Raw genomic sequence first — 24,163 nt, forward strand, 5'->3', positions numbered from 1 at the left:
TACAAATTAAAACGCAAAACTCATAACGTATGCTGGACAGTATTAATAAAACTCAGAGAGAGAGAGAGAGAGAGAGAGAGAGAGAGAGAGAGAGAGAGAGAGAGAGAGAGAGAGAGAGAGAGAGAGAGAGAGAGAAAGAGAGAGAATGTGATAAAATAGACGAGAGAAACAGTAACATACTGATCGAATTATTGATGACGAACGACCATGAAAAAAAAAAAATATTGAGATAAAATCCTTTTAACTGGAAGTTTAAACTCTGAAGAAATAAACTGGACGACTAACGAGGCCGCTGCTGCCAGTAAATGGTCACTGGATTTCCAAAGGTACTCCTAAATTTTGTTTATTCTGGTGTGTATAACTGTAGCGGTACGAGTGAGAGAAGATAAGACAGGCAATGTTAGAACTGGTTCAGAGAACCGACAAGCTGGTAAATGGTTCAGAGAACCTACAAGCTGGTAAATGGTTCAGAGAACCTACAAGCTGGTAAATGGTTCAGAGAACCTACAAGCTGGTAAATGGTTCAGAGAACCTACAAGCTGGTAAATGGTTCAGAGAACCGACAAGCTGGTAAATGGTTCAGAGAACCTACAAGCTGGTAAATGGTTCAGAGAACCTACAAGCTGGTAAATGGTTCAGAGAACCTACAAGCTGGTAAATGGTTCAGAGAACCTACAAGCTGGTAAATGGTTCAGAGAACCTACAAGCTGGTAAATGGTTCAGAGAACCTACAAGCTGGTAAATGGTTCAGAGAACCGACAAGCTGGTAAATGGTTCAGAGAACCTACAAGCTGGTAAATGGTTCAGAGAACCTACAAGCTGGTAAATGGTTCAGAGAACCTACAAGCTGGTAAATGGTTCAGAGAACCTACAAGCTGGTAAATGGTTCAGAGAACCTACAAGCTGGTAAATGGTTCAGAGAATCGACAAGCTGGTAAATGGTTCAGAGAACCTACAAGCTGGTAAATGGTTCAGAGAACCTACAAGCTGGTAAATGGTTCAGAGAACCTACAAGCTGGTAAATGGTTCAGAGAACCTACAAGCTGGTAAATGGTTAAGAGAACCGACAAGCTGGTAAATGGTTCAGAGAACCTACAAGCTGGTAAATGGTTCAGAGAACCGACAAGCTGGTAAATGGTTCAGAGAACCGACAAGCTGGTAAATGGTTCAGAGAACCTACAAGCTGGTAAATGGTTCAGAGAACCTACAAGCTGGTAAATGGTTCAGAGAACCTACAAGCTGGTAAATGGTTCAGAGAACCTACAAGCTGGTAAATGGTTCAGAGAACCTACAAGCTGGTAAATGGTTCAGAGAACCGACAAGCTGATAAATGGTTCAGAGAACCTACAAGCTGGTAAATGGTTCAGAGAACCGACAAACTGATAAATGGTTCAGAGAACCGACAAGCTGATAAATGGTTCAGAGAATCGACAAGCTGATAAATGGTTCAGAGAACCGATAAGCTGATAAATAGTTCAGAGAACCGACAAGCTGATAAATAGTTCAGAGAACCGACAACCTGATAAATGGTTCAGAGAACCGACAAGCTGATAAATGTTTCAGAGAACCGACAACCTGATAAATGGTTCAGAGAACCGACAAGCTGATAAATGTTTCAGAGAACCGACAACCTGATAAATGGTTCAGAGAACCGACAACCTGATAAATGGTTCAGAGAATCGACAAGCTGATAAATGGTTCAGAGAACCGATAAGCTGATAAATAGTTCAGAGAACCGACAACCTGATAAATGGTTCAGAGAACCGACAACCTGATAAATGGTTCAGAGAACCGACAAGCTGATAAATGTTTCAGAGAACCGACAACCTGATAAATGGTTCAGAGAACCGACAACCTGATAAATGGTTCAGAGAACCGACAGCTTGATAACTCGGTGACGTGTGCTACTCTTGGGTATCTTTTCCTGGAAAACGTTTCGCCAGACAGCGGCTTCATCAGTCCAATACAAAGAAGAATGGTTGAAGATCAAAAGGAGTTTTGAGGTAACCAGTCCCTCAATCTGGAGTCGTAATCAATCCATCAATTTTGAAAAGATTAATGTACTGGTCATCTGACTGAGACCTTCCGCTGGCTTACCATGTAAATGTAAAAAGAGAGACAAAACCAACTCTCTCTTGTTCATGTTTATAAAACGTGAACTAAACGCTGTAGATAAAACATAGAGAAGAAATATCGTCGAGAAATTCTCTGAGTAGAGGAAATATGCGAGTCGTTTAATAGGAAATTTGACTGTGTAAAAAACTTATTTCCGGCCAAAATAAATGTACTTCCCGTCTAAAAAAATTAGTTTAAAAACCTTGCTTCATCCTGTCTAAACAAAACTTACTTCCCGTCTAAAAAAAATTAATTCCTGTCTAAAAGAAACTTGCTTCCACCTGAATAAAAAAAATGACTTCCTGTCTAAAAAACTTACTCCTGTCTAAAAAAAAGCTTACTTCCCGTCTAAAAAAAAGCTTACTTCCCGTCTAAAAAAAACTTTCTCCTGTCTAAAAAATCATGTCCAAATCTAATTGGAGTTCCTTATGAAGGATTAATTTGAAAACAGCAGAAATTGCAAGAATTTATAGGAGTAAAAATGCCTTGGTGGGAAGACGTCATCAGTGGGGTGGCACAAGGATCTGTACTGGCTCCTACACTGTTTTAACTTAGTGTTTTTTCAGGTATTGTATATCATTTGTAGACGATGCCAAAAAAATCGTAGGTACAATAAAAATTACAGATTAATGACTACAGAGTCTTTCTTTTTGATTATAATAATAATAATAATAATAATAATAATAATAATAATAATAATAATAATGACTACAGAGTAACTTGGTTATATTGAGCAAGTTGAGTGATAAATGATGGAATGTTAAATAGATAAATGGAGGGTGACGAAATATTGAAAATATCAGACAGAGGGACCTACAACAATAATTTTTAAAACTTGTCACAGGAACAGCAGGTAAATTAGACGGAGAAGAAACTCGCTCATGCTGAGAAATATTAAATAAGTTTTAAATATATGGAGAAATATTATTGCTTCTGTACCTAGGAATATGTAATTACACACACACACACACACACACACACACACACACACACACACACACTTGACGAAGCTACCACCACCACCACCACCACCACCACCACCACAACCAACACCTCCACCACCAACACCTCCACCACTGCCACCACCACCAAACTACATACAGATTTTATACGTTAACTGCCTCCATTGTCAGAATACCGTCAGTAAAGTGCCATCAGCAGCTACACAGACAGTCCTGGGGCGAGGAGACCCTCTTATTGATGTCTAAATTATAGTGAACTCTGCACCTTACTGCTGCTGCTGCTCCTGCTGACACAGCTATCAGTAGCACACTGCCACACTCAGTAGCACACTGCCACACTCAGTAGCACACTACCACACTCTCAGTAGCACACTGCCACACTCAGTAGCACACTACCACACTCAGTGGCACACTACCACACTCAGTAGCACACTACCACACTCAGTGGCACACTACCACACTCTCAGTAGCACACTGCCACACTCAGTAGCACACTACCACACTCTCAGTAGCACACTGCCACACTCAGTAGCACACTACCACACTCAGTGGCACACTACCACACTCAGTAGCACACTACCACACTCTCAGTAGCACACTACCACACTCAGTAGCACACTACCACACTCAGTAGCACACTACCACACTCAGTAGCACACTACCACACTCTCAGTAGCACACTACCACACTCAGTAGCACACTGCCACACTCAGTAGCACACTACCACACTCTCAGTAGCACACTGCCACACTCAGTAGCACACTACCACACTCAGTAGCACACTACCACACTCTCAGTAGCACACTGCCACACTCAGTAGCACACTACCACACTCAGTAGCACACTAACACACTCAGTAGCACACTACCCCACTCAGTAGCACACTACCACACTCAGTAGCACACTACCCCACTCAGTAGCACACTACCATACTCAGTAGCACACAACCACACTCAGTAGCACACTACCACACTCAGTAGCACACTACCACACTCAGTAGCACACTGCCACACTCTCAGAAGCACACTACCACACTCAGTAGCACACTACCACACTCAGTAGCACACTACCACACTCAGTAGCACACTGACACACTCTCAGAAGCACACTACCACACTCAGTAGCACACTACCACACTCAGTAGCACACTACCACACTCAGTAGCACACTACCACACTCAGTAGCACACTACCACACTCAGTAGCACACTACCACACTCTCAGCAGCACACTACCACACTCAGTAGCACACTACCACACTCAGTAGCACACTACCACACTCAGTAGCACACTACCACACTCAGTAGCACACTGCCACACTCAGTAGCACACTACCACACTCAGTAGCACACTACCACACTCAGTAGCACACTACCACACTCAGTAGCACACTACCACACTCAGTAGCACACTACCACACTCAGTAGCACACTACCACACTCTCAGTAGCACACTGCCACACTCAGTAGCACACTACCACACTCAGTAGCACACTGCCACACTCTCAGCAGCACACTACCACACTCAGTAGCCCACTACCACACTCTCAGTAGCACAGCCACACTCAGTAGCACACTACCACACTCTCAGTAGCACACTCAGTAGCACACTACCACACTCAGTAGCACACTACCACACTCAGTAGCACACTACCACACTCAGTAGCACAGCACACTACCACACTACCACACTCAGTAGCACACTGCCACACTCTCAGCAGCACACTACCACACTCAGTAGCACACTACCACACTCAGTAGCACACTACCACACTCAGTAGCACACTACCACACTCAGTAGCACACTACCACACTCAGTAGCACACTACCACACTCAGTAGCACACTACCACACTCAGTAGCACACTACCACACTCAGTAGCACACTGCCACACTCAGTAGCACACTACCACACTCAGTAGCACACTACCACACTCAGCAGCACACTGCCACACTCAGTAGCACACTACCACACTCAGTAGCACACTACCACACTCAGTAGCACACTACCACACTCAGTAGCACACTACCACACCCAGTAGCACACTACCACAGTCAGTAGCACACTACCACACTCAGTAGCACACTACTCAGTAGCACACTACCACACCCAGTAGCACACTACCACACTCAGTAGCACACTACCACACTCAGTAGCACACTACCACTCTCAGTAGCACACTACCACACTCTCAGTAGCACACTACCACACTCAGTAGCACACTACCACACTCAGTAGCACACTACCACACTCAGTAGCACACTACCACACTCAGTAGCACACTACCACACTCAGTAGCACACTACCACACTCAGTAGCACACTACCACACTCAGTAGCACACTACCACACTCAGTAGCACACTACCACACTCAGTAGCACACTACCACACTCAGTAGCACACTAACACACTCACTAGCACACTCAGTAGCACACTACCACACTCAGTAGCACACTACCACACTCAGTAGCACACTACCACACTCAGTAGCACACTACCACACTCAGTAGCACACTACCACACTCAGTAGCACACTACCACACTCAGTAGCACACTACCACACTCAGTAGCACACTACCACACTCAGTAGCACACTACCACACTCAGTAGCACACTACCACACTCAGTAGCACACTACCACACTCAGTAGCACACTACCATACTCAGTAGCACACTGCCAGCACACTGCCACACTCAGTAGCACACTACCACACTCAGTAGCACACTACCACACTCAGTAGCACACTACCACACTCAGTAGCACACTACCACACTCAGTAGCACACTACCACACTCAGTAGCACACTACCACACTCAGTAGCACACTACCACACTCAGTAGCTACCACACTACCACACTCAGCACACTACCACACTCAGTAGCACACTACCACTCAGCAGCACACTACCACACTCTCAGCAGCACACTACCACACTCAGTAGCACACTACCACACTCTCAGTAGCACACTACCACACTCTCCGTAGCACACTCTCAGTAGCACACTACCACACTCTCAGCAGCACACTACCACACTCTCAGCAGCACACTACCACACTCTCAGTAGCACACTACCACACTCTCAGCAGCACACTACCACACTCAGTAGCACACTACCACACTCAGTAGCACACTACCACACTCTCAGCAGCACACTACCACACTCAGTAGCACACTACCACACTCAGTAGCACACTACCACACTCAGTAGCACACTACCACACTCTCAGTAGCACACTACCACACTCTCAGTAGCACACTACCACACTCAGCAGCACACTACCACACTCTCAGCAGCACACTACCACACTCTCAGCAGCACACTACCACACTCTCAACAGCACACTACCACACTCTCAACGGCACACTACCACAGTCTCAGCAGCACACTACCACACTCTCAACAGCACACTACCACAGTCTCAGCAGCACACTACCACACTCAGCAGCACACTACCACACTCAGTAGCACACTAACACACTCTCAACAGCACACTACCACACTCAGTAGCACACTACCACAGTCTCAGCAGCACACTACCACACTCTCGGTAGCACATTACCACACTCAGCAGCACACTACCACACTCTCAACAGCACACTACCACAATCTCAGCAGCACACTACCACACTCAGTAGCACACTACCACACTCAGTAGCACACTAACACACTCTCAACAGCACACTACCACACTCAGTAGCACACTACCACACTCTCAACAGCACACTACCACACTCAGTAGCACACTACCACACTCAGTAGCACACTACCACACTCAGTAGCACACTACCACACTCAGTAGCACACTACCACACTCTCAACAGCACACTACCACACTCAGTAGCACACTACCACACTCAGTAGCACACTACCACACTCAGTAGCACACTACCACACTCAGTAGCACACTACCACACTCAGTAGCACACTACCACACTCAGTAGCACACTACCACACTCAGTAGCACACTACCACACTCAGTAGCACACTACCACACTCAGTAGCACACTACCACACTCTCAGTAGCACACTACCACACTCAGTAGCACACTACCACACTCAGTAGCACACTACCACTCTCAGCAGCACACTACCACACTCAGTAGCACACTACCACTCTCAGTAGCACACTACCACACTCTCAGTAGCACACTACCACACTCTCAGTAGCACACTACCACACTCAGTAGCACACTACCACACTCTCAGTAGCACACTACCACACTCTCAGTAGCACACTACCACACTCTCAGTAGCACACTACCACTCTCAGTAGCACACTACCACACTCAGTAGCACACTACCACACTCTCAACAGCACACTACCACACTCAGTAGCACACTACCACACTCAGTAGCACACTACCACACTCTCAGTAGCACACTACCACACTCAGCAGCACACTACCACACTCAGTAGCACACTACCACACTCTCAACAGCACACTACCACACTCAGTAGCACACTACCACACTCAGTAGCACACTACCACACTCAGTAGCACACTACCACACTCAGTAGCACACTACCACACTCAGTAGCACACTACCACACTCAGTAGCACACTACCACACTCAGTAGCACACTACCACACTCAGTAGCACACTACCACACTCAGTAGCACACTACCACACTCAGTAGCACACTACCACACTCAGTAGCACACTACCACACTCTCAGTAGCACACTACCACACTCAGTAGCACACTACCACACTCAGTAGCACACTACCACACTCTCAACAGCACACTACCACACTCAGTAGCACACTACCACACTCAGTAGCACACTGCCACACTCAGTAGCACACTACCACACTCAGTAGCACACTACCACACTCAGTAGCACACTACCACACTCTCAACAGCACACTACCACACTCAGTAGCACACTACCACACTCAGTAGCACACTACCACACTCTCAACAGCACACTACCACACTCAGTAGCACACTACCACACTCAGTAGCACACTACCACACTCAGTAGCACACTACCCCACTCAGTAGCACACTACCACACTCAGTAGCACACTGCCACACTCTCAACAGCACACTGCCACATTCAGTAGCACACTACCACACTCAGTAGCACACTACCACACTCAGTAGCACACTACCACACTCAGTAGCACACTACCACACTCAGTAGCACACTACCACACTCAGTAGCACACTACCACACTCTCAGCAGCACACTACCACACTCAGTAGCACACTACCACACTCAGTAGCACACTACCACACTCAGCAGCACACTACCACACTCAGTAGCACACTACCACACTCAGTAGCACACTACCACACTCTCAACAGCACACTACCACACTCAGTAGCACACTACCACACTCAGCAGCACACTACCACACTCAGTAGCACACTACCACACTCAGTAGCACACTACCACACTCAGTAGCACACTACCACACTCAGTAGCACACTACCACACTCAGTAGCACACTACCACACTCAGTAGCACACTACCACACTCTCAACAGCACACTACCACACTCAGCAGCACACTACCACACTCCCAGTATCCTCCTTCAATAGAGTCTAACTTTCAACTTCTCAGCACTGGAGTTACAACTTTGTAAGAGTACCTTCCTGGGTAGGAGGGAGTTACCTACTCGTGGAGAGGACCTTCCTGGGTAGGAGGGAGTTACCTACTCGTGGAGAGGACCTTCCTGGGTAGGAGGGAGTTACCTACTCCTTTAGAGTACCTTCATGGGTAGGAGGGAGTTACCTACTCGTGGAGAGGACTTTCCTGGGTAGGAGGGAGTAAGAACGAGTGACCTAGCCTTCAAATTACACACCTGAGCTGTATAGATTTTTGTCTAGTAGATCACACCATGTTCTCTCCCTTCTCCCCCTCCCCTACTCTTCCCCTCCCGTCCCTCTCTCCTGTCCCCATTCCGTCCCTCTCTTCTAACCCCCTCCCGTCCCTTTCTCCTGTTTCCTTTCCTTCCTTCTATCCTGTCCCCCTCTCATCTCTATACACCACCATCATGGATCTATACACCTGCCATAATGGAACAAAACAGCTGAGCCACCTCTCCACACGGACTGGATTTGCCCCAAACACAAGGAAGAGGATAATTTGACACGAAAATTGCCGCGGGTGCGGGTAATCACGCACAGGTGGTGTCACCTGGCTGCTTCTCACGGGGCGCCGATGAGAGTGTGGTAGCGCTGACTGCTATCTACCTGGCCGCTTCGATTCCCGGTAATGCGCGAGAAATGACATATTACCTGAGCGTGTAATGGGGTACACCTGCCGCCGGCCATTATCTCCACGAATCTAATGGGCTCATTGTTCGTCTCTAAAGCCGTAGCAGAGGGCGAAATTCGTGGCGACTGGGAGATATTACTTGCTTGAGTGTCTCTCTGGAAAGTATTACTCACCTGAGTGTCTCTCTGAGACGTATTACTCACCTGAGTGTCTCTCTGGAAGGTATTACTTACTGAGTGTCTCTCTGAGAGATAGTATACAAGTAAAATACATATTTTTTTTTTACAGAGCTCAATTTCCAGGCTAAGAACTGTTATCCTACTGGCTTCAGTAGACTGTCACTCGCAACACTTGACTAGCACTTACTACTAGGTGAAGAGGGCAGCAGGTGTAAAGAAACGTGCCCAGCGTTTCCACCCTGGAAAGTAATATCAACGTACAAGTCTCCCTGGAAAGTAATATCAACGTACAAGTCTCCCTGGAAAGTAATATCAACGTACAAGTCCCCCTGGAAAGTAATATCAACGTACAAGTCTCCCTGGAAAGAAATATCAACGTACAAGTCTCCCTGGAAAGTAATATCAACGTACAAGTCTCCCTGGAAAGTAATATCAACGTACAAGTCTCCCTGGAAAGTAATATCAACGTACAAGTCTCCCTGGAAAGTAATATCAACGTACAAGTCTCCCTGGAAAGTAATATCAACGTACAAGTCTCCCTGGAAAGTAATATCAACGTACAAGTCTCCCTGGAAAGTAATATCAACGTACAAGTCTCCCTGGAAAGTAATATCAACGTACAAGTCTCCCTGGAAAGTAATATCAACGTACAAGTCTCCCTGGAAAGTAATATCAACGTACAAGTCTCCCTGGAAAGTAATATCAACGTACAAGTCTCCCTGGAAAGTAATATCAACGTACAAGTCTCCCTGGAAAGTAATATCAACGTACAAGTCTCCCTGGAAAGTAATATCAACGTACAAGTCTCCCTGGAAAGTAATATCAACGTACAAGTCTCCCTGGAAAGTAATATCAACGTACAAGTCTCCCTGGAAAGTAATATCAACGCTTATCAGAAAAAAAAATATTGAAAGATATCAGATAATGTTCAGTTATATTACGAAACAGCTTTTTCGGTCTCCTGTTTCCAGTCCTCCTCAATGGTATCATTGTATTACCTCCCGATATCTTATCCCTTCAGTCCTATTCTGTGCTTTCCAACCTTCTATTTCTCTGTCTCGGTACACTGCAGTCGGCAAAACTAATCCTTCAGAAGTTTCTCTTCTGCTGTTGCCTGAGTTCCTGTTATCTTTCCTTCTCTCCTCTCTAGTCTCATCCTTGCCAGGTGTTCAGAAGGATCCCAGCGGAAATAAGTCACTTTGACTTTTCTTCGGGTTATCCCAGGTGATCAACACATATGCTGCTATGTATGATAATTTGTGTAACTGAATTTGTGTGTACCTGTTCTTGAATAAACTTACTTACCAGTGTGATTACAGGTTTCTAGTAGCGTTCCTTACTAGATTTCTCCTCCGCCAGAAATATATGAGGTGAATATCAGTTCCATTAGTGCTAACTCATCCTTTACTTACATTCTTGTGTTTTTTTTTTACCTGCCTGGAGGTCGTTCCGGGGGTCAGCGCCCCCGAGGCCTAGTCCTTGACCTGACCTCGTTGGTGAGGTTTCTCCACTGTAGTTTTCATCTACAGATACATGATACAGACTTAGCTGACATTATTGCCATGCAATATAGAAACTCCCTTGTTATGCAGATCATTTATAGCAACTAAGGTTAATCTTGTTCCTCCAGGATGCCACCCACAACGGTCGGTTAATACCCAGGTACATACAGCTAAGTGAACAGGGGGAGCAGCAGGTGTAAGGAAAATACCCAACGTTGTACCCGTGCTGGGATCGATCCCGGACCCTCAGTGTGTGAGCTGGGGATGCTACCAACCGAGCCACGAGCCATTCTACGTGTTTCCAGTCCTCCATATCGATTCCATTATTCTCAGTCTTTTCTTTTTTTTCTAAAATCTCCTAAACCATAATCTTTGTACAGGTACTTCGTAATTACCATGTTGTTTCATCTAAAGTGTGTATTGTACATTTGTAATTGTACTCTTACATAAGTCTCCTATTGGAATTCGCCCATGTTCAGGTATTTCAGATCCATGAGCCTCCACTGATTCCTAATTATAAGTGCTACCCCTCCTCCTCTTCCTCCTCCTCCTCTTCTATCTCTGTTTTCTATTTCTCTCCTCACTATGTGGTACCCCGCTGGAGATATTGCATTGTTTATTATTCCCTAGAGGTTTGTCTCAGTGAGAGCAATGATGTCTGGTCACTCCTCTGTTCCTCTGCTTCTCTCCCTTAGTTATCTTCCTTTGTTAGTAATTATATCTGCTTTGGTGTACCACTTTATCTCTCTCTCTCTCTCTCACACACACACACCAGTATCACTTGTCCCACTGAATTATACAGCATGACTTCTTCCCGTGTTCCTTACAACCAAAACCAATTTTCTCAATAACAGTTTTCAGAAAGTTCATGAAATATAAAGTAGAGACCGGGCCAGGGGGCCCGGACCAGCCAGCCAAGAACGACCATCCCACAATCACCGCCCTTCCACGACCACTCCATTACTACCATCACTCCCACGATCCCCTCATCACCGCCCCCTCCTCTCTCTCCTACGACCATCCTCTCCTATGACCATCTTACTATCCCTTCGTTTCCATCTCCAGTTCCACTGCCATCCCTCCCACTACCACCCCACTATCACATTCATCCACCCCCTCCCCTTCTACTGTCACACCTGCACGACCCCCCTAGGAAAACTCTCTCTCTCTTTCTCTCTCTTTCTTTCTCTCTCTCTCTCTGTCTCTCTCTGTCTCTGTCTCTCTCTGTCTCTGTCTGTCTCTCTCTCTCTCTCTCTCTCTCTCTCTCTCTCTCTCTCTCTCTCTCTCTCTCTCTCTCTCTCTCTCTCTCTCTCTCTCTCTCTCTCTCTCTCTCTCTCTTTACACTCTCGGAAGACACAAGATAGCACTTAGTTTCATATTATCATTATTATTATTATTATTATTATTATTATTATTATTATTATTATTATTATTATTATTATTATGTATCCTCAAAGGAGAACATTTAATTGGTTGACAAAAGTTTGTATGTTTTCGCTTCCGACAGTTTGAGGTGATCAATCCCTCACCCTGGTCATCAACACATTACCTCCAGGCTGAGGGACCGATAACCTCAAACTCCTCACGGTCCATCGTTCTTCTTTGTATTGGACCGAGAACCCACTGGCTGGCCAAACGTTTCCACAATAAAAAATACCGAAGTCTTGCACAAGTGTCTCACTCTAAACCATTAATATGTGTGTACAATTCATCACAAGAATAGCTGGACCTTCCATCTGCTAGCAGCAGGTCAGTCACTGACCAGTCAACCTACTGCTGATTGTCTAATACACATATATATAAAGATAAAGATAAGGGGAATGCATATTTCTAACTTACACTGAAGAGGGTCTGTTGGATACAGTACTTGTGGGATACAGTACTTGTGGGATACAATACTTGTGGGATACAATACTTGTGGGATACAATACTTGTGGGATACAGTACTTGTGGGATACAATACTTGTGGGATACAGTACTTGTGGGATACAATGCTTTTAACTGCATCCTACGTTTTATTTTCCTCATGAGGGATAGTTTGCCAGGTCATGTGTGCATATTATCACGTATTTAGTGTGTACTCGCCTAATTGTGGTTACAGGGTCGAATCATACCTCCTCTGTACTCACCTAGTTGAGGTTGCGGGGGTCGTGTGTGTGTGTGTGTGTGTGTGTGTGTGTGTGTGTGTGTGTGTGTGTGTGTGTGTGTGTGTGTTTGAGTGTATGTGTGTATCCCTCGGGGATACCTACTTAGAAACGCTTGCCGCACTCCGCACTGTTCCTTATGGGATATGATGATGCTTTCTCGGTTCACACAGCAACCGAGAGAGGTAAATGTTCGTAAATGTTTACGCAGTTCGATATTGAGTGGGGCGAGACGTATGGGCAAGTCTCTTGACACCTGCTGCTCCTGTTCACCTGAAGTGATGAAAGCCATAAGACTCCTACATAAATAAGAAACTCTACTTATTTTTTTTTAGGTTAGTCTGGGCTCTTAACCCTCCGGGGCTATCAGGCAGACGGTAGGAGGAAAGTCTCTGTTAAGCACAAAAACATAAGTCTCCATAACACAGACTTCGATGATACAGACTTCGATGCAGACAACTTCTCGGAGAGCACAGAAACTAACACAAACTCTGTTCGTGTCTTCATTGTTGAATAACGATAATGGCGTCATTTTTTAGCTTTGTGCATTTTGGTGGGGGGAGGGGGAGAGGGGTCCTTCCGCAAGCTATCGTACGTGGCTCACATTGGGGGAAGAAAAAAAAAACAAAAAAACAAAATTATATGCTTCGTTCTTCGTGGTGGAGCGAACCTCTGGTGTGGCTTGCAATATCAAGGCGACGGCGAGGCGAACATGTACCCGGGTTATAATTTCAGTGACAGCAAGGGTCCTCGCGCCTCTCGATAAATATCATGGGGTGTCCTGACGTTCCCCTTCCCTCTCCCTTTCTGAACCTCCCTCAAGGTTGGTGATAAATTTGTGACAAGGTTGGGGAGGTTTGCAGGGCGGGGCAGGGCGGTGAGAGGGTGTGTAGCTGCCTTAACACACATAGCAAAACCTGAGGGACATGGCGCTCTGTAGTTGTGCTTGCGTTCCTGACCTGAGCACAGGAGAAGCCACGAATTATCAGTTTTGAATTTTGGGGATGTATATGAGGTGAGTGGTGGTAATGAGAGGTGTAGCGGTGGAATATTGTCTTGAGAACAACGAGGCTTGCAGCTCAGAGGCTCGTCTTGAGCAGGGAAGGGAGAAGGTTTAATTAAGTTTGAGTGTATCTCTTGGACTCCCTGGCGCAGATGACGGCAAGGGAGAATCTTCACTAGCCGTCGCTACGCTTCGCCAGTTCATTTACCTCCCGTAACCACGAGTAAGTCAACAATTTTAGAAAATCATGAGAAGAAGAACCAGTGTAGATATGGTGACTGAAGACGAATAATGAGGAGATTTTCTTCCCATTATTGTCCCCGGAGGGTTACTAATCCAGAATACAAGAAAGTCGAGCACAGTGACTCATTTGCACCGGGATTTATTGGTACTCTTCCTTATGTACCACCCACAACACCTGACCACCACCCAGGTACCTATTTACCACATGCAGAAAATAGACTAGTGACCTGGCCATCCGTCTCGCCTCATCCCAGGTGTCCCAGTGCAACTTTCTTACTACGGTCATGTGCTGTCACCACTCGTCAGGTCCTCACCTGACAAAATAAGTGGTTTTTAGTTTTCATAAAGGTCACCTCCGGCTGCTCCATTCTGAACAGCTTTGGTCAATATTTGAGACTCGGGTGAGTGAGGTGGGCGTCGCCACACAAAAATTCTACCAATATTTCGACAACTTTTGCTTCTACTGAGAGGTGCAACTTTTCTTAAGACTTTTCCTTCTTTGTTTTTCCCATTTTTTCTTTACTTATTATTGTTATTATTAGTTCTGTTATTGATCTTATTGTAGTTGCTCCTTCTGCTACTGCTGTTGTATATGTTGTTGTTGTTGCATGGATCTCGACATTATCTGCTTCTCCTAATGTTTTTTTTTTCTGTAGAGAAAAATATTGTGGAACATTTAAGAATTGGTGCACTGGCTGAGGCAAGCATGGACGGAGAATTGTCTTTACTTTGGCAAGAAGCGAGGAGTGTGTGAGACGAGGAAGGTCAAGATCTTCACTGCCTGTATCATCATCATCCGGGGAAGGTGGCAAGTCCGGTGGGCCCTGCAGACCAGCCACAAGCTATACAGTGCCCAGCAGGGCATGGGTGTTAGGCCCTCTTTTCTTCCCCCAGGAGACAACACTGTGAGGTGATATAGCAAATGGAATGAGTACGTTTTACTCACCACTATGGCTACAAGTGATCCTGCAGTTCTCTATATAATTTGTGGCAGGCTGCTCACTACGGTACATATTTTGATTAAATATCTGGAGATTCTGCCTGCAGTTCATCTTGTTCTTCCATAATAACTGGGTGCCTGCTGGGACCCCGGTGAACTTTCAGTTTTCTGATCCTGGGTTATATATATATATATATATATATATATATATATATATATATATATATATATGGAGAGAGAGAGAGAGAGAGAGAGAGAGAGAGTAGGTAAGAATATTGAAAAAAGAAGATACAGATATCGGAAAGAGGGATGGGAAACCTGGGGGGCAAATATGATTTTACACACACACACACACACACACACACACACACACACACACACACACACACACACACACACACACACACACACACACACACACACACTAAAAATCAACTTGTCTGCCGTGAAAACTTCCAAAATTGGCCTAAATATAATTTCGGGCCATCCTAATTGTATCAAAAAGTCACATTAGCGCTCGCGGCAGCAGGAAATGGCGGGAAGACATTTGGTGTGAAAGTTAGTATGTGTTTCTTCTATTGTATCTCTCAGGGGACGGCAGGACCCTGCAACTTTGATCACCTCGGAGCATAAGGGACACCGACTCTCGCTTTTCTCTATCGCTCTACCCACACTGCTTTTATATATATATATATATATATATATATATATATATATATATATATATATATATATATATATATATATATATATATATATATTTACCAATAAGAAGATTTTATTACATAATATGGCACAGAAGATTTAAGAGATACATTATTGATATAAAGGTTGCATATACGGTACATGTTGTTACGTGTGTATCACCGATTATAAGGCGAAAATCTCATCCAGCTCCTCAGAGCTGGGGCGTGTGCCCAAAATACAGCAGGCATTACCCCTTTGAACAGCCGCACTGAGCCGCTGGAACAGAAAACTAGCTGCACTGGGATCCCTAGTTACCCTGATAAGTCTTTATCCCAGCTCCTTAAGGAAATTAGATGCACTCTTTCCCCATGAGCCAAGGGTCTCTGGGCCTATGGGAACAAACATATAATGATGGGCAAGTTCTCCATATTTTCTAGACTTTTGTGACTCCGTGAAGCTGGCGGCTGCCCCTCCTTCCTCCCTGGTGTATTGGATATATATATATATGTATATATATATATATATATATATATATATATATATATATATATATATATATATATATATATATATATATATATATGTGTGTGTGTGTGTGTGTGTATATATATTTGTCGTGCCGAATAGGTAAAATTGGTCAATCAGCTAGTCCTTTCTAAAATTCTTATACTTTTAAAGATATTTTTTTCATTTATGTTAGTATAAAAATTAATAATTTCGTACCAAAAGAACCTTAGAAAACTTGCCTAACCTTATTATAACAAGCGCAATTTAATTTAGTCTAATCCAACTAAATATAATTTAAATTCGTTTACAATAATTTAATAATAAATACTATGAAATATATTTTTTTTGTTAGGTTCAGAATTATTATTGTATACACAAATTTTCGCTTGCCTTATTCAACAAGATCGCTGCTATTTAAGCCAAAATTGCAAGTTTTTACCTATTCGGCACGACATATATATATATATATATATATATATATATATATATATATATATATATATATATATATATAATATATATATATATATATATATATATATATATATATATATATATATATATATATATATATAAAGGGAAACTTGACTCTAACATCAAGACCAAGGCCTGATATGTCAAGTGCCTGATATATCAAGTGCCTGATATATCAAGTGACACTCGCATCAACCTAGTGACCTCTGCTGTCAATACTAGTCTGCCAAATCTAAGAGTTGCCTTCCGGAGTCTCAGCAGTTATTTTGTGACCTCTGTGCAACATGTCAGGCTCAACGTGGAGCACACACCACCAATATGGAACTCATACTTAAAAAAAAAAGAGTTAAACTTGAGAAAATCGTGGGAAACACTTTATCCAGAGCTTAGAAGTATGAAGTACCTGCCTACCAGGAGGGGATTCCAGGGATCAACTCCCCCGTGGCCCGGTCTATGACCAGGCCTCCCGGTAGATCAGGTCCTGATCAGCTAGGCTGTTGCTGCTTAGGAGAATTGAACCTGACGACATTGGAAAATAGAAGAAGCATGGGAAATATGATAATATACGAAATACTCGGAGGAATTGATAGGGTAGAAAGGGATAAGATGTTTGAGAGATGGGCAAGAAGCATTCGGGGCCACAAAGATGTCAGGAAGTATTGCTTCAGCCTCAGGGTGGTCAAAAAGTGGAATGGCCTAGACAAAGAAGTGGTGGAGGCAAGCTTAATACATAGTTTAAGGAGCAGGTACATCATTAAGACCCACGGAACCAGAGAGTGAATCTGGCAAACGACAAGTCGACTCCTAAAACCACGTAAGACTAGTCCCAGAGCCAAGGGGATTGTCCTACGAAGAAAGGTTATGGGAAATTGACTTGACGACACTGAAGGACAGGAGTGTCAAGGGAGACATAAAATACTGCGAGGAATAGACAAGGTGGACAAAGACAGGATGTTCCAGAGATGGGACACAGAAACAAGGGGCCACAATTGGAAGTTGAAGACTCTTATGAGTCAAAGGGATGTCAGGAAGCATTTCTTCAGTCATAGAGTCGTCAGACAGTAGAATAGCCTAGAAAGTGACTTAGTGGAGGCGGGAACTATACATAGTTTTAAGACGAGGTTTAACAAAGCTCATGGAGCAGGCAGAGAGAGAGGAGGTGAAGAGGTGGGTCCCTGCAACCACAAATAGGTGAGTACACACACACACACACACACACACACACACACACACACACACACACACACACACACACACACACAAGAATAATGGAAAAAACCAGGATGAGCCCATGGTTCACCCAGAGGTGCAGGGAGGCCAAAACCAAGTGTGCTAGGGAGTGGAAGAAGTATAGAAGGCAAAGGACCCAGGAGAATAAGAAGAGCAGTTGTAGAGCCAGAAATGAACATGCACATGTAAGACGGGAGGCCCAAAGGCAATATGAGAATGACATAGCAGTGAAAGCCAAATCTGACCTAAAGCTGTTGTACAGCCATATCAGGAGGAAAACAACAGTCAAGGACCAGGTAATCAGACTGAGGAAGGAAGGTGGAGGAGATCACAAAAAACGACCGTGAAGTATGTGAGGAGCTCAACATGAGATTCAAAGAAATGTTCACAGAGGAGACACAAGGGCCTCCAGAAAGACGGAGAGGTGGGGTACACCATCAAGCGTTGGGCACAATACATTCAACCGAGGAAGCAGTGAAGAGGCTGTTAAGCGAGCTAGATACCTTAAAAGCGATAGGGCCGGATAACATCTCTCCAAGGTTCCTGAGAGAGGGAGCAGAGGTGCTTTGCGTACCACTAACAACAGTCTTCAACACATCTATCGAAATAGGGCGACTACCCGAGGTATAGAAGACAGCATATGTAGTCCCAATTTTTAAAAAAAAGGAGACAGACACGAAGTATTAAACTACAGACCAGTGTCACTGACATGTATAATATACAAAGTCACGAAGAAGATTATCAGGAGAAGAGTGGTGGAGTACCTAGAAAAGAATGAGCTTGTCAATGACAGCCATGAAGGTTTCAGGGACGGGAAATCCTGCATCACAAACTTAAAGGAGTTCTATGACAGGGTGACAGCAGTAAGACGAGAGAGAGGAGTGGGTAGACTGCATTTTCTTGGACTGTAAGAAGGCGTTTGACAAAGTTCCACACAAGAGATTAGTGAATAAGCTGGAAGACCACTCAGGGATAACAGGAAAGGCACTACAATGGATCAGGGAATACCTGTCAGGAAGACAGCGAGTCATGGTACATGGCGAGATATCAAAGTGGGCACCTGTAACGAGCGGGGTGCCACAGGGATCAGTCCTAGGACTGGTGCAGTTTCTGGTATTTGTGGACGACATGTCGGAAGGCATAGAATCCAAAGTGTCCCTTTTTACAGATGATGTGAAGTTGATGAGAAGAATTCAGTGGGACGAGGACCAGGCAGAACTACAGAGTGATCTGAACAGACTGCAGGCCTGGTCCAGCAACTGGCTCTGGAGTTCAATCCCACCAAGTGCAAAGCCATGAAGATTGGGAAAGGCAAATAAGACCACAGACGGAGTACAGTCTAGGGGGCCAAAGCCTACAAGCCTCACTCAAGGAAAAAGATCTTGGTTTGTGTATAACACCCGGCACATCTTTTAAGGCGCACATCAACCAAATAACTGCTGCAGCATACGGGCACCTGGCAAACCTAAGAACAGCATTCCGACATCTAAATAAGGAGTCATTCAGGACCCTGTGCACTGTGTACGTTAGGCCCATATTGGAGTATGCAGCGCCAGCTTGGAACCCTCACCTAGCCAAACATGTAAGGAAACTAGAGAAAGTGCAAAGGTTTACAACAAGACTAGTCCCGGAGCTAAGGGGTATGTCCTACTAGGATAGGTTAAGGGAACCCGACCTGACGACACTGGAAGACAGGAGAGATAGGGGGGATATGATAACGACATATAAAATACTGAGAAGTATAGACAAGGTGGACAGAGACAGGATGTTCCAGAGATGGGACACAACAACAAATGGTCACAGTTGGCAGTTGAAGACTCAGATGAACCACAGGGATGTTAGGAAGTATTCCTTCAGTCATAGAGTTGTCAGGAAGTGGAATAGTCTGGGTAGTGATGTGGTGGAAGCACGATCCATACATAGCTTTAAGAAGAGGTATGATAAAGCTCACGGAGCGGGAAGAGTGACCGGGTACCGGCCAGTTGAAGAGGCGGGGCCAGGGGCTGTGACTCGACCCCGGCAACCACAACTAGGTGAGTATACACACACACACACACACACACACACACACACACACACACACACACACACACACACACACACACACACACACACACACACACACAGGAGTGCGTGGTGTCCGCTCCCTGGCCGTGTATTCTTGTAATAATAATGGGCTAACATTGTAGCTCATGTTATTACAATGTATGCAAGGATCATTGACAATTGGATCCACAACCACCCATCCTCTATATTTCATACACTTCATAATTCTCATCTGCAGTAATAATAGCCCCAATTTATATATTTCATATTCAAACATATAGTGTATTTATTCAGGCTAGTGTGCAGAGGCTACTCCAAGTGGATTTAATATAAATCCGAGAGTGGATATAGGCGGCATCCACTCTAGGACGTAGCAGATATAATGGAGCGTATTTAGTATACATTCTAGAGTGTATGTTGTATACATTCTAGAGTGTATGTAGCATGTATTCTAGAATGTATGGAAGACTAAAAAAAAGTTAGACTGATTTATTTCCACCTGGAGTATATCTGGAGGGGATTTCGGGGGTCAACGCCCCCGGGGTCCGGTCCATGCCTTAAGACAAGCAACTTAATTCTTAGATACAGTGAAACTCCGTCATGGTTGTTAAAAACTCTTAAGTAACCAAATGCAAATAAACTGAGTAAATCGAGCACTTGAAAAAGAATTACGTGAGTATGGAAAAGAAAAGAATAGTTGAATGTAACAGTTATACCAATATTAACTGTGCAAGATATTACATTCCTACTTTTCTGATGGATTCCCATTTATACGGTACATTAAACGTATTTACTCTTTCCAGAATACTTTTTGTGACAAAATTGTGGCTTCAGGTTTTCCCAAGTACTGCGATAGTTTGCTGTCTACTAACCATTTTCTGCAGGACTCTAGTTCTAGTGATTGAACATTAGCCATATTTTGTGAGTCTTTACTTGAAACAAGCAGAGCATTGCCATGTACAAATAATAGAAGTTTACACTTGACAGTGATGGGCATGTCATCCGCATAACGAAAATAGTAAGGGACCAGTTATACTCCCTTGGGGAACCCCACATGATATCGTCAGGGGTTCTGGTTCTGTATTGTTGATCTTGATGATTTGTTTCCTGTCGTTCAGGTAAGACTTGAACCATTCTACAGAGCCTATGTAGACAGTTTGAAGTTTCTCACATAACATATTATGGTTAACTTTATCGAATGCCTTTTGCAAGTCTAGGGTCACCATCCTTGTTTTATCCCCTAGCCATATTTGCATTCTCATGTAATCCAACAGATTGATTACGATTTGAAATATTCGTTGTTAGGAAGATAACCACTTCATAATAAACTGCTTTCTCTAGAATTTTGGACATCAGGCTGAATATACTAACAGGCGACCTGTGATTACTGACTTTCGACCTGTTTTTCTTGAACATGGGATTAATTTATCGGTCTCGAAAGAACTCTTCCGACACGGTATTGGTGGTGATGGATAAATTTATTATGTAAGCTATGGGGACTGGCAATTCGGATTTGACTGAATTTGATCGAAATATTATCTGGTCCAGTGATTTTAGTTGGGCTTACATTAGTTCTTTCTACAGAAAATCCTAAGGAACACCTAATAGTTCGAATTGTTTTGGGTGACGCCTTTAGTACTATAGATATTTTCTTTAAATTATTGGAGACTGCGTTGAAATTATTTACTGACTAATAATGATGCAACAGTTGTGTTGAATAAACTAAAAGCATCTGCCACTTGAGATTCTTCGTGGGATGCCCCGTTATCAATATTTAGCACTATGTTAGATCTATCAACAGGTTTACAGGTTTACTTCATTGCTTTTAGTTGTTACCATAACTTTCTATTATTGTTCTTGTATCCTTCGGTTTTCGAGCAGTAGTGCCTAGCATTTGTTCCTTTTACAAGCCTCTGTACCTTGTTCCTTATCTTGTTAAATACGTTTGGAGCTACAATGTCATAACTATTTGCTGAAGACCTTTCCAGCCACTTAACCGGAGTTCATTTCTTCTCTATCCAAACATCTGGTGCAATAACGTCAAAGATGCCAATGACTATTAAGAGGCTATGCTTCTAATTTTTTTCCCCAAGCATCATTTACATTTGTGCAACTTGTAAATGAATTACAGTCAGAGTTTTGTAGCTTTTCAGCGAGTCTTTACTGTAGTTTCTAGTTGATCTTATTATCATGTGATCTATTGGTCTGGTTTTACTAACATATTATCTAGGTCAGTAAAACTGAACGGTATAGTTTTAAGATGCTGTTGATGCTTATAAACCAATGAGAAGCACCGTAACTGTGAGGGAAAGTTCACCTGTTAGGAGCCTTGACCTTACACAACATACAAATACTGTATTTATGTATTGTATGTATGTAGCATACATCTAGAGTATATGTAGCCAGCATCCTAGAGGGACTGTATCAAATACTATCTGTATTTGTCTTATGTATTGTATGTATGTAACATAAGTAGGAAAGTAAGTATATTTAAGCACAAGTACATACAAGCGCAATTATCATACATAGTGTAAATTATATAGGATAATCCAAAAAAAGTCAAGGTGACTTATTCTAGAGAGGTTGTAGCCTACACTCTGTATGTATTTGTGTATTGTGTGTCTGTAGCATACATTCTAGAGTGTCTGTAGCCTACGAGTGAATGTATCATAGAAGCTAGAGTAGGTGTGCAATATAGGCTAAAAAAAAATCTGAACGTGGTCTTCTTCCTCTTCACCAGTCTGAACAGCGCGCTGTATGACCTTTGTGGGTTTAGCGCTTAGTTTGGATTGTAATAATAAGGACCCCAATGGAAATAATAATTATATCTTTATTTACTACAAGTACAAGTTATACAGTCCTAGCTGACATCAATGATATATTACAATATAGAAAGCTGCTTGCTATGCAGAGCATTTCGGGCAAATTAGGTCAGTTTTGTCCCAGGATGCGACCCACACCAGTTGACTAACACCCAGGTACCCATTTTACTGATGGGTGAACATGGACAACAGGTGTAGGGAAACACGTCCAATGTTTCCACCCCTTCGCCGGGAATCGAACCCGGACATCACCGTGTGAAGCGAGAGCTTTTGCCACCAAGCCACAGGGCACCGTGACTTTTTTAGGGTTATCCCAGGTTCTGTCCCCATATGCTGATATGTATGATAATCAGTGTAACTGTATGTGTGTGTAGCGGAATAAACTTAATAATAATCTTAACCAGTTTGAATACGGCGCGCCACGTGGCTAAAGAAAACGGTTTGTGGTGTTTACTGTGTGGTGGTGGCACCTGGTGGTGGCTCCCAGCACTCAGTAGACACTAGCTTGGCACTTAGTGCTAGGCTCAGTGTCATGGCTTGGCTCTCTCTATCATCAGCTTCCCCTAGCTGCTGACCTGCTGCCTCTCATGAAGGTCAGTCCATCCCTCATATTGACCTCCAGGGGTCACTTGCTCTTTGTAAATAAGTATTTTAATGTCTCTAGTTCTCTTACAGGTTGTAAAATAAATATTTAACCACCATAGTTCACTTCAAAGTTGTAAATGAATGTGTTTAACCTTCATAGTTATCATACAGGTTGTAAATGAATGCATTTATCCTCAGTAGTTTACTTACAAGTTGTAAATTAATATTTAATCTCCATAGTTTACCTAAAAGTTGTAAATGTATGTAATCTTCGTAGTTCACTTACAAGTTGTAAATGAATGATTTTAACGTCCGTAGTTCATTTACAAGTTGTAAATGAATGATTTTAACGTCCGTAGTTCATTTACAAGTTGTAAATGAATGCGTTTACGATATTAGACTCGTAAATATTTGTACTATTTGGGTTTGTTGAGTTATATCTGTTTATCTCCATTACATGCATATAACATGGTTAATACAATCTTTCTATTGTA

General features: G+C 43.6%; 1 protein-coding gene across 1 annotated transcript in view; it reads left to right on the forward strand.

Annotated features, from left to right (window-relative positions):
- Positions 1-23,553: 23,553 nt before the first annotated feature.
- Positions 23,554-24,163, forward strand: part of Chsy (Chondroitin sulfate synthase) — a 96,603-nt gene continuing 95,993 nt past the window's right edge. Inside the window, exon 1 of the mRNA XM_053787178.2 lies at positions 23,554-23,677. The gene's annotated coding sequence lies outside the window, so the exon portion shown is untranslated. The remainder of the gene's footprint in view (positions 23,678-24,163) is intronic.

This window comes from Cherax quadricarinatus, chromosome 48 (genome assembly GCF_038502225.1).
Source record: "Cherax quadricarinatus isolate ZL_2023a chromosome 48, ASM3850222v1, whole genome shotgun sequence".
Lineage (NCBI taxonomy): Eukaryota > Metazoa > Arthropoda > Malacostraca > Decapoda > Parastacidae > Cherax > Cherax quadricarinatus.